Here is a 13,335-nt window from a genome sequence, read left to right on the forward strand (position 1 = left end):
GTTAGTTTTTTTTTTTAAGTTTGATTTTAGTATGGTCATTTGAAAGAGTGCTTAGATTGTACCTAGGCATGTTTGGTTGGAAGGTTCCACCAAAGGCGATGATATAGGTTGAAATGACCTAGAAGCTACCTTTCCTTGTGTTGGAAGAAAAGAATGAGGCCTCTATGTCCAAATCTCTCCTATATTTTCCTTTTAAGATTTTAAATAGAGAGGATGGTTACCCTAAATCTTTAGAAATGTGGTAGTGGATCTTAAGAGGCCTATCATATGTGATATTGTATGTTAGCATCTGGGATTTCTATAGTCCTTAGTTGGAGGGAGAATTCCCTAAATTCTATAGATTAAACACCTAATGGAATAACCCTTGTTGGCGTAACTCCAAAATTACTTACCTTGTTATGACTAGGTAGTAGAAAGTGTTTAAATTATGAACATTTTGTATTCATGGAGTACTTAAGGCCTCATATGGTTGGGTAGTATGACCTAATTTGAATTATCATGAGGTTTCCTTTAGGAGATGAGCTTAAAGCAATAGGGTGCTTGAGTAGTACCTATTGATGATTGAATTGGTAAGATTCATATGAGGGTAAGAAGTAATATCCTTAATGTTATAGAATCACATTATCAGAGTATCATGGAGATTTATTCTTTAGTTGACATGACCTTGGTGTGTAAGGGCATGAGGTGATGAATATTTGAATAGATTTACCCCAAGTGGGGGATAATGTGCCTAGATAGTAAGTATTTGAGTAGCCTTAATGTTCCTATTTGAGTTACGTTTGACTTCGGTATATTAAGAATAACATTGGGTGATGGATAGGGAGTAGATTAATGTAGATACTCATTTGTGATCTCTTGAAATCCCCACTTAATGGAGTGTGAGTGAAGAATTAGCAATAAATGGTTGCTTCTTTAGATAGAAAGGAAGAAATCTTAAGAAGGATTTGCATATGTTTGATCCCAAGAGGGGGATTATTTGCTTGACTATAAGGATGAATAAGTATAATTTCTCATGGATGGGATGTGTTTCTCTTAGATGGGTTTACCCTAAGTGGAGGATATTATATTGAGTAGTAAGGTTGTTGATATCCCTATTTTTTTCTTCTATTCTTACTCAACCTTGAAAAGAAAGAGTTCCTAGTAGCTTGCTGATGATTGGAGTATTAAATATGTGTATAAGTTGCATGTTCTCCATATGCTATGTAGGTTTTAATTGACATTATGTTATACATGTTTTTTAGAATTCTTATTTTATGAAAAGGGGATTTTTTTTATCGAATGTTTCTCATGTTATTCTGCATCTTAATATGAAAAATGTGCATTTGACTTCATGAGATTGTTTGATGAACATGCTTGATAGCACTTTTAATGTCAGGGTATCTTTGCCCCACAAGGAGGTGCTGAGTTTCCCTTACATAAGTAAGATGTCCCTTTGAAAATATGTGATGTTGTGATTTGGCGAGGGATAATAAAGGCTCTCTCTTAAGAAATAATGGTTTGTCAAGACAATATTATTGATGTGTGCCTATGAATTGTAACAATTTTCCTAAATGATGCATGTTTATTAAAACTAGTGTTGTGTTAGAAATTGGAATTTTCTGAAATAACTTCCTAATGTTGTGATGTGTTTGGTGTGACCTACAATTTTTAAATCATGAGGAAGGGAGTGTGAGCATGCTTTGGTTAGGAGTAGAAAAATTATCCTTAAAATTAATTGACCTTTATGAAATGCTTGTATATGAACTTTATGATGACATGTGACTATGTGAAGGAGAAGGAAACTCCTCCTTGAACATAACCTTAATGCACAAGTACCCCTCAACCTATGCCCGAAATCACAGATAAACACTTAAACTATACTAAGGTCCTATTACATCGCTGAACTTATTTTATAGATAATTTTTACCCCTTTTCTTCCTATGTGGCACGATCTTATGGGCCCAGCGTGTCTTGACATTTTTTTTAAACTATTGCCACATAGGCTAAAAAGGAGTAGAAAATCATTTATAAAATAAGTTTAGGAGGATAATACGACCTTAGTATATTGTAAGTGTGTCTCTAAAATTTCATGCATAGGTTGAGGGGGTACTTATGAATTTTCCCCACATGTTAATGATAACTATGTCATTGATGGAATGGCACTAAATGATAAAGATGTTATTGATCTACATTACTCATGATTTATGTGCATCTAGTATTGGTTACTTATTCGCATATTGAATGATAATGATGAACATGCAAATGAATGATTTAAAGGTTATTAAATATTGAGCCTTTTGGTAAAATAAAAAGAAAATATCATTTCATGATTAGGAGAAGGATTTTCCTCCTATACACATGAGAAGTGTCTATGTTTTTGATGCATTGGGAGTGAGTGGACAACATTTCCATTTACTTGTGTTGTATTGAGTTCATAATGGTATGAAGTTAGTGTTCCTTGCATGATTGGTACATCGAAAATTAGGATATTCTATGCTTAATGTTGTGAGACACTAATATGGAAAATTTGATTCTTTTAAAGTGATGAAAGTTTTCCAAGTGACATTTGATGACAAATGTTCCCAAGTGAAGGATATTGTTGAGACTCTCAAATGGACTAGGGTAAAGTTGATCTTCACATGAGTTGTATTATTTTATAAATTTTTTATAAAGTTGGAAACAACCTTTAATGATTGGTTTAAAAAGTTTTGAGGTTAAACGACGATGATGTTTGGAGACTAGTCTTATGAGTTTATGTGTTTTGATGATGTTATAATTGGTCGTAGCATTGTTTGAATGAGTTTTCGGAGTCAATGTCAAGGAAAGTATTAGAATAAAGGCTATTGGACCCGATTGATGTTGGTTGATGGTGCTTGACAAGGAGCAAAGCAAAAAGGGATAAGCCTAGCCAAAGACCCAAGGTTGTCTCTAGTTGGCAACTCACTACCTCAAGGTTCACAGACAACTTCACGACTAATGGTCATGACCACGGCTCGTGAAGGAGCTCGTGAAAATGCTTTGGTGAAATGTGAGGCAAGTCATTTTGGCCAAGCCACAGCCCAACTTTCACAAACCACTTCACTATCAGTGCTCTTCCCCACCCCTCGTGAATGAGGTCGTGAAAATACCTTAGATTAATAGGGATTATCAAGTAAAAGATTGTCACTTGATAATATATTTATAAGTTGGATTAAATTACATTGATAAAGTAGTAATTTATATTAATAATATAGTTGTATTAAATTACATTGATAAAGTAGTTATTAGTTGTGTAGTGTAATGTTGTGTCAAGATTTGTGCAATTGTTGAAAGTTGTGGATTTGACTAATATAAGTGATGAAGGTTTAAGAGGATTTGGAAATGCATAAATCAAATAAGAAATTTTGTATTCATAACAAGTGTCAACTAAGGTAAAATTAATTTTTAAAATATAATGGTTTAATTTAGATAGTTAAATCATTTGATCTTCTTTTGTTTTTTAGCATATTAATTGTAGCAAATTAATTGAGATAAGTTGTAATGGTAATAATTAATAGTATTGTTGTTATGATTTGTGTTATAATTTAATATATTGAAAAAGGTTTTGTTATTGCTTAAATTTAGAAATATTTTGAAATACTAATTAATTAATAGATTTAATGATTCTATATATTCATGGCAACTATGAAGACTATAATAAATTTGGTAAATAGTGTTGTGAGGGAATTTGACTGAAATGGTATTTCCCATATTGAGAGTCTATTATGTCGTTCGCCAATATTAATTTTTTTTTTGAAAAAGGGATTTAATTTGTTGGTATTGATCCTAGTCTCTTTCTGTAATAGTGATAGACAAGAAAATAAATTTAAAAAAGGGTCATTTCATTTTTTGTAGATGACTACTTACTTTATCATTAATTTTGCTAACAGTTATCCCTAGATTCACCCTTCATCACTGTTAGTCTTAATATTTTCTGCATTGGGTTAGCTTTGCCATTTGGTGTTTTACCTTACTACTTTGAGAATAAATTTAGTTTTAGTTGAAAGGTTATTAAGTGTTTGTACACATTTATATATGCAACCATCTGTTTGCGTAAATCTATTTTTTACTTCGTTCTTTTTCAAAATAGTTTGATTTAATTCTTTCTTCTATAGTCGCATTCTGCCTTAATTTGATTTCTTTGAATGGAATTCTCCTTCATTAAATCTTATATTGTTTGGGTTACATAGTCATTATTCCATATCTGCAGATACTAATTTTGTTAACTACTTTGTCGCATGTGAAAATGGTTCGAGTCTATCACGAACTTTTCCATTCCTCGCACATTTGGAGAGAGTCATGGAGACTCACGCTTTTTCGAGCTAGCCGACCCATTAAAATCTAAGTACAGGTCCTATGTTTTATGAATTTGAAAATCAAGAAGTCGGAGATTTGAAGAAGTTGGGTCAGAGGAGACCCACTTTATCTATTCATTTTATTTTGTATTTTGTTATTTTTCGGGCCTAACCCCTGGTCGACTATTACTTTTCTATATTTACTTTGTATTATTATTTGGTTAGTCTAGGACAAGTACAAAACAAGATGGTGAAAAACCCAAAATAGGTGGGTCCAAAAGCCGGTTAAGGGGAACAGAACCCGGATTCGGACCCAAAATCTTTTTCCCTCTCTCCCCATACTTGTTTTAAAATATTTAACTGTTTCTTTTGTGGTTATCTCAAGGTTAGAAGAATCCGAACCCCCGTAAAATGCAAGTTTTATTTTAACGACTCGACAAAATAAAGTAAATATCTTTGAAGGATTTACAAATTAAAATTCAGTTCGATAAATAAATTTTTACTTCAAAAATAATCTTAAATGATTTTTAACTTTCATATTTTAAACAAATCTAAAGTGTATTTTTATCGCAATTGTAAGCCTTAGGCAAATATTTAGTTGTTGGATAAATTAAAGTTAGCGGAATGTCTTAGGTGCTTTTAAAACCTTCCTAAGACTTTACTATGAATCTCCGAACCCCCCAAAAAATATTCAAATTGACTTTCTGTTTTAGTCAATTTGAAAGAATAGTTTTCTTGATTTTTCTCAAAATTAAGTGGCGACTCTAAAAAGTCGAAAACTCTTCAAAAATATATTTTTCCTTTTTTGTATAAAACAGAAATGGCGACTCTGCTGGTGACTTCCGAGGATTCTAACAATAAAACTTACTTTATTTGACTTTTTGCAATATTTGTTTATTTGTTTAGATTTTAACTTTACCTTATTGTTGAATTGTTGCATTTTCATGGCATTTTCCTACCAAACGACAAATAGATGCATAAAGAAAATGAAAGTTACATGGCTTTCCATGGCTTTCTGCAGAAATACATAAAAATTCATTTGTAAGTATCAAACAAATATATGGAATGCAGTCATCCTACGTTATTTGGTAGCTTCACCCCAATGCTTGTTTGATTCGGGTAACCGCCAACTTGAAACCTATTTTAGTAAGTCAATGCTAGAGAGAAACCAAAACAAAAGATTAAGCATTAGCCTAAGACAACGTAATACCCAACGCGCATTAAGTTCATTTAGTAGAAAACCGTCAAAACCGTATCTAATGTTTTCGACCTCACGACACATCATTTTATGTGACATTTGAATGATGTACGTGTGAAAAGTAATTTTGGGTGGAACCATTTCCCAAAGTTTTATATGGTCATATAAGCGCCCCCCGAACTCAAAATGTGGTATGACAATCTCGATGTTGATCATAAAAGAACACTCAACAAATATGTGGGTGCTCTCACTGAATTGATCAACATGAACGGTTGGTCGGAAATTGTTGAGGTCCTCACAGGCTATTGGGATAGCCAACAAATGGTGTTCCGATTCTGAACAACTGAAATTACCCCGACTTTGGAGGAGATTAGAGACTACATAGACCCAGTAGGGGCTGGTATCGAAAGGTAGGAAAGAAAGCTAAAAGACATCTTCATCCCAAATAAGCCTTCCATAGAAAATATTGCAGACTGGTACGGGTTAGGGAAAGACTTTGCCTACTGGTGCCAAGAATCCTATGTAGACTTTAGAGATCTTTATATACGATTTGTACATGCTAGCTTATACTACACTTACAACCAAGAATTCAAGGTCTCTTACAAAGAACGGAACGAGATTAGTTCTCTAGCATCAATTGTAGCGTTGTTGGGCACGATAGTCTTCCCGCGTGGCCTATGTATGAGAATCAATACCTGAGCTATAACACTCACGCATACTCTATTCAAAGGGTAAGAGAACCAAGGGACAACAAAGTATTGTACTATAGCTCTGGTAATGTTGTCCGATATATATCGAGCCCTGGGAAAATGCAGAGAGGGGCATCAACACTTCCAAGGATGCAACTTGCTCCTTCAGTGGTGGATCCTCATCCATTTAGCGAAGGGTGATGGGACTCGTGAGCTGCATAATCTTGACAACAATAACACCCTTAAATATTAGAATGACATATTGTACAGTGGAATATGGAAAATTGAAGAACAAGGGGGAGATGGGCTCAAATTTTCTCCGAATTGAGAGAAGAAGATCTCCTATGAATGCTTGATCATTTCATATCAAAAGAAATCATCCTGGAGAGCCGCAGAAAGGTTGTGCTTCCAATACCAGGTATTTGGGGAATTCGCCCTTATGCACCCTTTAGAGTCTTTTGAATGTTCGGGAGGAGACAAGATGTACCCAAAGAGTCATACTATGGCTCTTGTATACGATATTAGAGATGATAGAGTGCACGACGCATCTGAAATGTTCAGAGAATGGAAAAGTTCCAAGTGTATGGATAAAGACACCATTGCTCCTTACCAATTCAATGCTGGATATGAAAAGGGTTACAAAGAATGGATGAAAAAGGATATACAAAACATCTCCTTCCAAACCCCACGCAGCTTTCGCAGCTTAACGAATAAATAAGCAAAAGGAGTGGCCGAAGTAAGTTTTTACGCTAAGTATGCTGAGAAACAAGATACTCTTGAGACGGTGACCCAAGAAGTGTATAGACTAAGGCTTGGTTCTGATGATTTAGATACCTGGGTCAAAGAAAAACTCAAGAGGATTTGATACGAAAGACTGGAAGACAAAGGATGCCTTGGTGAAGGATTCTTCCTGATGCTAAGATATATGTTTCAGCAATACAAAACTTAGGTGAGCGGCAATGGATCAGGGCCATCTTTAGTGGCATAGTGGATTTCGCCCCTTTGCGGGTTTTTATATGTACTTATGTTATTTCTAGCCCTTGCGTCGGCCTTCCTTTATTGCAATTTAAAATGGCCCCTGTCTGGGTTTGTCTTTAATATTTTATCCTTTATTTGTAAACATTAATATTGACTAGTGTAATTTATTTTTGGGGGAATTTTTTATTTGTTTCAAATTCACACGTATATCATTCAAATGTGCTAGGCCTACCCTTGGCAAAAAAAGGTCCCTCTGTATGCATTAGGACGCGATATATGTGTTATTAATTTCTTATGTGTTATTTTCCTATGAATGAAGAAATTGTAAATCCATCCATTCCAAATATTTCCAAAATATACAAACAAGTCACTATTACGAAATGACTTACCAAAATTTCCAAGTCTTAAGTTTCTCAGTCAAAAGACCACCTCATATACAACAAATCGTAAAATACTATTCTACAATCTCAGGGAAGGCAAAAATTACTGCTATAGAAAAGATTAAGAACATACAGATAGAACTCACTGGAGAAGAAATACAAAGAAAGATCGAACGGATCACTCAGGAAGTTCAATAAGCAAAAGAGGAAGGGCTCAGAGTCGACATGGCCACCACAATTTACAAAGGTGCAATCGTGATGCTTGATGACAATCTGGCATCACAGATCAAGAGAAAGAAATATTTTGAGATGGATAAAAAGTACTTGAGAGAGAATTTGGACATGGTTCGGTTGAAAGTGTAACAAAGAGAAGCAAGGATAGAATCGGACATCAGTGCTCTATTTTCTAAAAGCATCTCAATTGATGAAGAGCTGACAGTGGAAATGGAAGAATTCACATCCATAAGATAAAGGATGGCCACACTAAGGAAGAAGAACAATCCCTTCCTTAGTAACATGATTGATAAACATCAGAAAATGGGCGAAAAATGTCGCGTCCATGAGAAAGAAGCCAAGAGTGGTCCCTATAACGCTCACCCTGATGCGACTGAGGAAGACAACTACGAGGAAATCGTCTACGAACCTCCATTCCTAGGACGTTTGAAAGGAGGAGACTAATGCCGCAACTAGAAAGGAAATGACTAACGTTTCGTCATCATTTTAACTTTAAAAAGCCTATTGTTTCCTTTCAATTTCCTTGTAATCGTAATAAATGAATGAATGAAAATGTTTTATCCTGTAATCGAACTACGTTAGGCCTGACTTCTCCTTATGAGATACGTAGGCAGCCTTCCCCGGCCCAACCCCTATCTTTAATAATTTTCATTATCCCCTTTATGTTACGAGAAGACACAAAGACCAGATCACCAAACGTCAAAGAGAAGCTATAAGAAGACCGTAGATCAACGTGATTTAAACTTTCTAAGACAAAGTCAAAACTGACACAAGCAAACTCCTGCTTGTTAAAAAAGATGTGTTTCCGTCCTTACTCGTGAGTTGAAGATATCCTCAAACGAAGCAACTTGTGTTTATCTGCTCTTTGTGTGATATTGTTCATTTTGTCTTCTGAATCTGTATTGACAAATCAGCCTTTGAGTTATTTTCCTTCTCAGGTACTTTCAAAGTGATCTGTGTCGATCAAAAGCTGGTAGATCATCCTTATTTAACCAGATCAAAAGGTCCCACAGATTCCTTCCCTAGACAAAGCTCAGATAATGAAAAGACTATTATGGGTGATAATAACGAAGAAGTAATTCTTACTTATGTTGTGGTGGCTCAACCCACCATAGCGGACCAGAATGAGTTGATTCTTCAGCTGATCCAACAGATTGCAGTGATAACGGTAGAGATGCAAAAGATACAGCATCTGCCTCCGCAAGGGATTTCTGATAACGCTGGTGATGGAAGACCTCCAATCTACTTCCCTTCTTCAAATATGGATCCAGCTTAGAACCAACCATCTACACCTGCTCAGAATTCGTCGATTATAGATTTGAATACCCAAAATTCACAATATGCTTACGTATCCAACAAATCTCCACCTCCTCCTCAAAACAACCACCTCCATATGACCTCTCATCCTCAAAATGCCCAACCTCAAACCGCTCCACCACACCAAAACCAAAATCAAAATAAAAAACAATACTTTTAATGCATAAACATCCCACCACCACTTAAATCATAATACCAATCCGCATAGTTACCCGCATAATTATCAAACCGCTCAAAATGCTCAGAGTCACTTTGTAGATCCACCCTTAACCAAAAGAACCACTTTCAAAATTTCTGTCCCTGCCCAACACGATGTACACGGTTTTGAGCTGTACCATTATGAGGAACATAAAGAAGAGTGGAGGGCGATGGAAGAGACGAAGGTCAACATAAAATAAGAGATCACCTAGGATATGAAGGAGCTCCAATGCGTCCCTGATATCGCCAGACTTAGTTATGAAGACTTATGTATTCGTCCAAATTTGGACCTCCCAGAAGGGTTCAAAATCCCGAAATTTGATACTTTTGGAGGAGTGGGGAACCCTATGGCTCATTTGAGAGCCTACTAGGACCTGCTCATTGGAGTTTGTAGGGATGAAGCTCTATTGATGATGCTCTTCAGCCGAAGACCGTGCAGAGAAGACCTTGAATGGTTCAGCTTGCATGAAACCCGACAATGGCCAGCTGGAATGGATTGGCAAAAAATTTTATCGATTGATTTGCTTAAAACATAGAAATTTTTCCAGATCGATACTCTTTATATAAGATATAGCAAAAATCAACTGAGAACTATTTGGAATTTGCCCAAAGATGGAGAAAAGAAACGGCGAGGGTGAGTCCACCTATGTCTGAAAAAAAATTGTAGAAGTGTTCGTGCGGGTGCAAGAGCCCGAATATTATGATCGAATCCTGTTGCTCGTAGTAGCTAAATATGCTGAGATAGTCAAAGTTGGTGAGACTATCAAAGACGGGTTGAAAACTGGGAAGATAACCTGTGTTGCTGCGTAACCCGGATCATCAGGAAGTTGAAGATGAAAAGAGAAGTAATCGTTGTTGTTTCATATGGGGGAAGGAAAACCCCAAAAGCTCATCATATTCCCACGGTCGTTCTCGGCCCTCCCCAAATTCCTACCAAGCTTTCTACACGAAAGCTATTCATCCCAATAATCCTCCAATTTATCAGAATGCTACCTCCACTCATCCAATTGTCCAAGATCCACAATACAAAAGTCCACCGCCGAATTACCATAATCCATCTCCCATTTACCCAAATCATCCTCCACCCTACAAAATTCCAACTCACTACCAGGGTGTTGCTCTAAACTGTGCTAACGTGCAGCCGAGCTACCGAGCACCCCCTCCTGCGTATTAAGTCCAAGCTTCACTATACAAAAATCCCCTTCCGAATTACCAATCTCCATTGTAAAACTACAAAACAAATCCATATCCCATAAGCAAAGATCCCCATCCAAACAATCGAGGTTATCAACATATGCCTCCCCCACAAGGAAGTTATGATACTCTTCGACCTCGATTCAAAAAGAAACCTTCAAGGAATTCCACTGTGCTCGCAGAAAGCCGAACAAAGCTATATGAGTGACTGGCTGCAGCCGGACATATCCATCCATTGGAGCCCACAACTGTGGATATCAATTCAAAATTCTATAGGCTTGATCAAAGATGTGCTTATCATTCAAACAGTGTTGGGCATGATACTGAGGATTGTATTAATCTCAAGCACAAAATCCAGTATTTAATTGACCAAGATGTGGTTTCTCTCAAACCAGCTACACCCAATGTCAATAACAATCCTTTGCCGAATCATCGAGACGGCAACGTCAGTATGATAGAAAAAATGGTGATTGGTGTGGGACAAAAATTGATAACTCCTTCATGCCGAGTTTGAAAAGTATGTAGCTGCCTTGAGAATCAAAGAGAAGAAAGAGTTTGTTATCTTGACACCCGCAAAGGTTGTTGCCTTGGTGCCATCAAAATTCTTATCAAGCTAAAATTTTTGATTGAGACTGCTGCTGCATAAGGTATGACCCGATCCGGAAATTGTAAAACTCCCAAGGATCTTGCTCTCGTAGGTTAACAGAAACATTAATCTAAAAGACCGATAAGCGAGAGTGAGGCAAAGGGTTTCTGGAGAACAATGCAGTTGAAAGATTATTTATTGTCAAGCATTTGGAGAAGAGTCCAACCCAGATCTCTGTATGAACCCTGCTGATGAGTTCTCAATCATACAGGCAGGCTTTGATGAAGACTCTCAATGATACGTATGTACCCACGGGAACAAGCAGCGATAACATGACCGCTATGATCCACTAGGTTATTCGAGGGCGTCAAATTAACTTTTGCGACGATGAGTTGCCTTTTGAAAGGAGGTCCCACAACAAAGCACTACACCTAACTGCCGCCTGTCACGGAAAGGTTGTCAATCGCATTTAGTAGATGATGGATATTGTCTGAATATTTGCACATTGTCAAAATTGAGGCAGTTAAGGTTTGACTTGGGAAAACTTGAGAAAAACCAAGTCAATGTGAGAGCCTTTGATGGGGTTTTGCAGAGATATATTGGGAGAGGTGAATCTTTTCATCCAAATGGATTCGGAAGAATGAAGTGTACAATTTAAAGTCTTGGAGATTGATACCATCTATAACCTTCTTCTAGTAAGGCCTTCTATTCACATGGCTTGAGTTGTGCCTTCTACACTTCATTAGATGATTAAACTCCTTTAGAAGAGCGAAGAGTTAGTCATTCATGGCAAAGGTAGTCACTCTGGTAGAAATTCCCTGATTATCAATGAAGTGTCTCAAGGTACTTATTCTACTTGGTTGAGATGGTAAATGCCACCGATGAAGACTTGGACCCACAACCTCTCATTCCTTCTATGTATAAGATGATTGCTATTGTGATTATCCAAAGTGGATATGATTAAGGTTTCTGATTGGGAAGGAATTCCAAAGGTAGTCCAGAAGAAGACCGAAACTCACCATTTTACATTTTTCTTAACTGTTTCAATTTTAATTTTCAGTCGTGATTGTTCAAAAGGAAACATGGACCTAGGCAATGACCAAAGTTTGCACCGTTCTCTCAAATTTTAAATGAAAGCCTCTTTTATTTTAAATTTTTTTATTTACTCATTTGTTATACCTTGCTTTCCTAACATTGTTTGTTTATGGTTTTAGTCATATAAGTTCTAAACCTGCAAATGACATGTCATTTCACGAGCTGAATAAATAAAATGAGGCTGTATATGACAAGATTGATGAATACGAAGAGGAAAGTCAAGCGCCGGAATATGTTGTTAAAGAGTTTCTGCAGTTTGGAAATCAGCATAAATCGAATTTAGAGGAAACTAAAACAGTAAATCTGGGAGACCAACAGTGTGTCAAATAGGTCAAAATCATCGTCCACTTGAATGAAGATCAAAGAAATGGTCCGATTCATTTACTCACCGAGAACATTAATGTGTTCGTTTAGGAAGTCAGCGACATGCTAGGGATGATTACCGATGTTGTGTCTCACAAATTGCCGATTAATCCAGGGTTTATTCCCGTAAAGTAAAAAACTCAGAAGTTTAAGCCTGAATTGATTTTAAATATCATAGAAGAGATCACCATACATATTGAGTCTTGATTGGTGGAAGTGACACAATACCCGACTTTGATGGCTAATGTTGTTCCGAACACCAACAAAGATGGGAGATCATATTTTGTGTCGATTACAGAGATCACAACAAATCTAGCCCAAAGGATAATTTTACATTGTTGAACATTCATATTCTGATTGATAATTGTGCTAAGCATGAAATGCAGTCATTTTTGGATTGTTACGCAGGTTATCATCAAATTCTTATAGATGATGAAGATGTAGAAAAGACAACTTTTATTAAACCTTGGGGTGTATATAATTACATAGTGATGTAACTTGGCCTCAAGAATGTTGGTGCTACCTATATGAAGGCTACGACGACCATATTTCATGACATGATTCATAAGGAGATTAAGGTGTATGTAGATGACATCATAATCAAGTACAGCGAGAGTTAGAACCACTTAACACATTTGAAGAAGTTCTTTGATAGTCTGCTTAGGTATAACCTGAAGTTAATCCCGCTAACTATTTTTTTGGAGTACCAGCTGACATGTTGTTTGGATTTATAGTCAGCAGAAGAGGTATTGAGCTCCATCCTTCCAAGGTTAAAGCAATTCAAGAGTTACCTCCACCGAAGATGAGAAAA

The sequence above is a fragment of the Solanum lycopersicum genome, chromosome 7 (genome assembly GCF_036512215.1).
Source record: "Solanum lycopersicum chromosome 7, SLM_r2.1".
NCBI lineage: Eukaryota > Viridiplantae > Streptophyta > Magnoliopsida > Solanales > Solanaceae > Solanum > Solanum lycopersicum.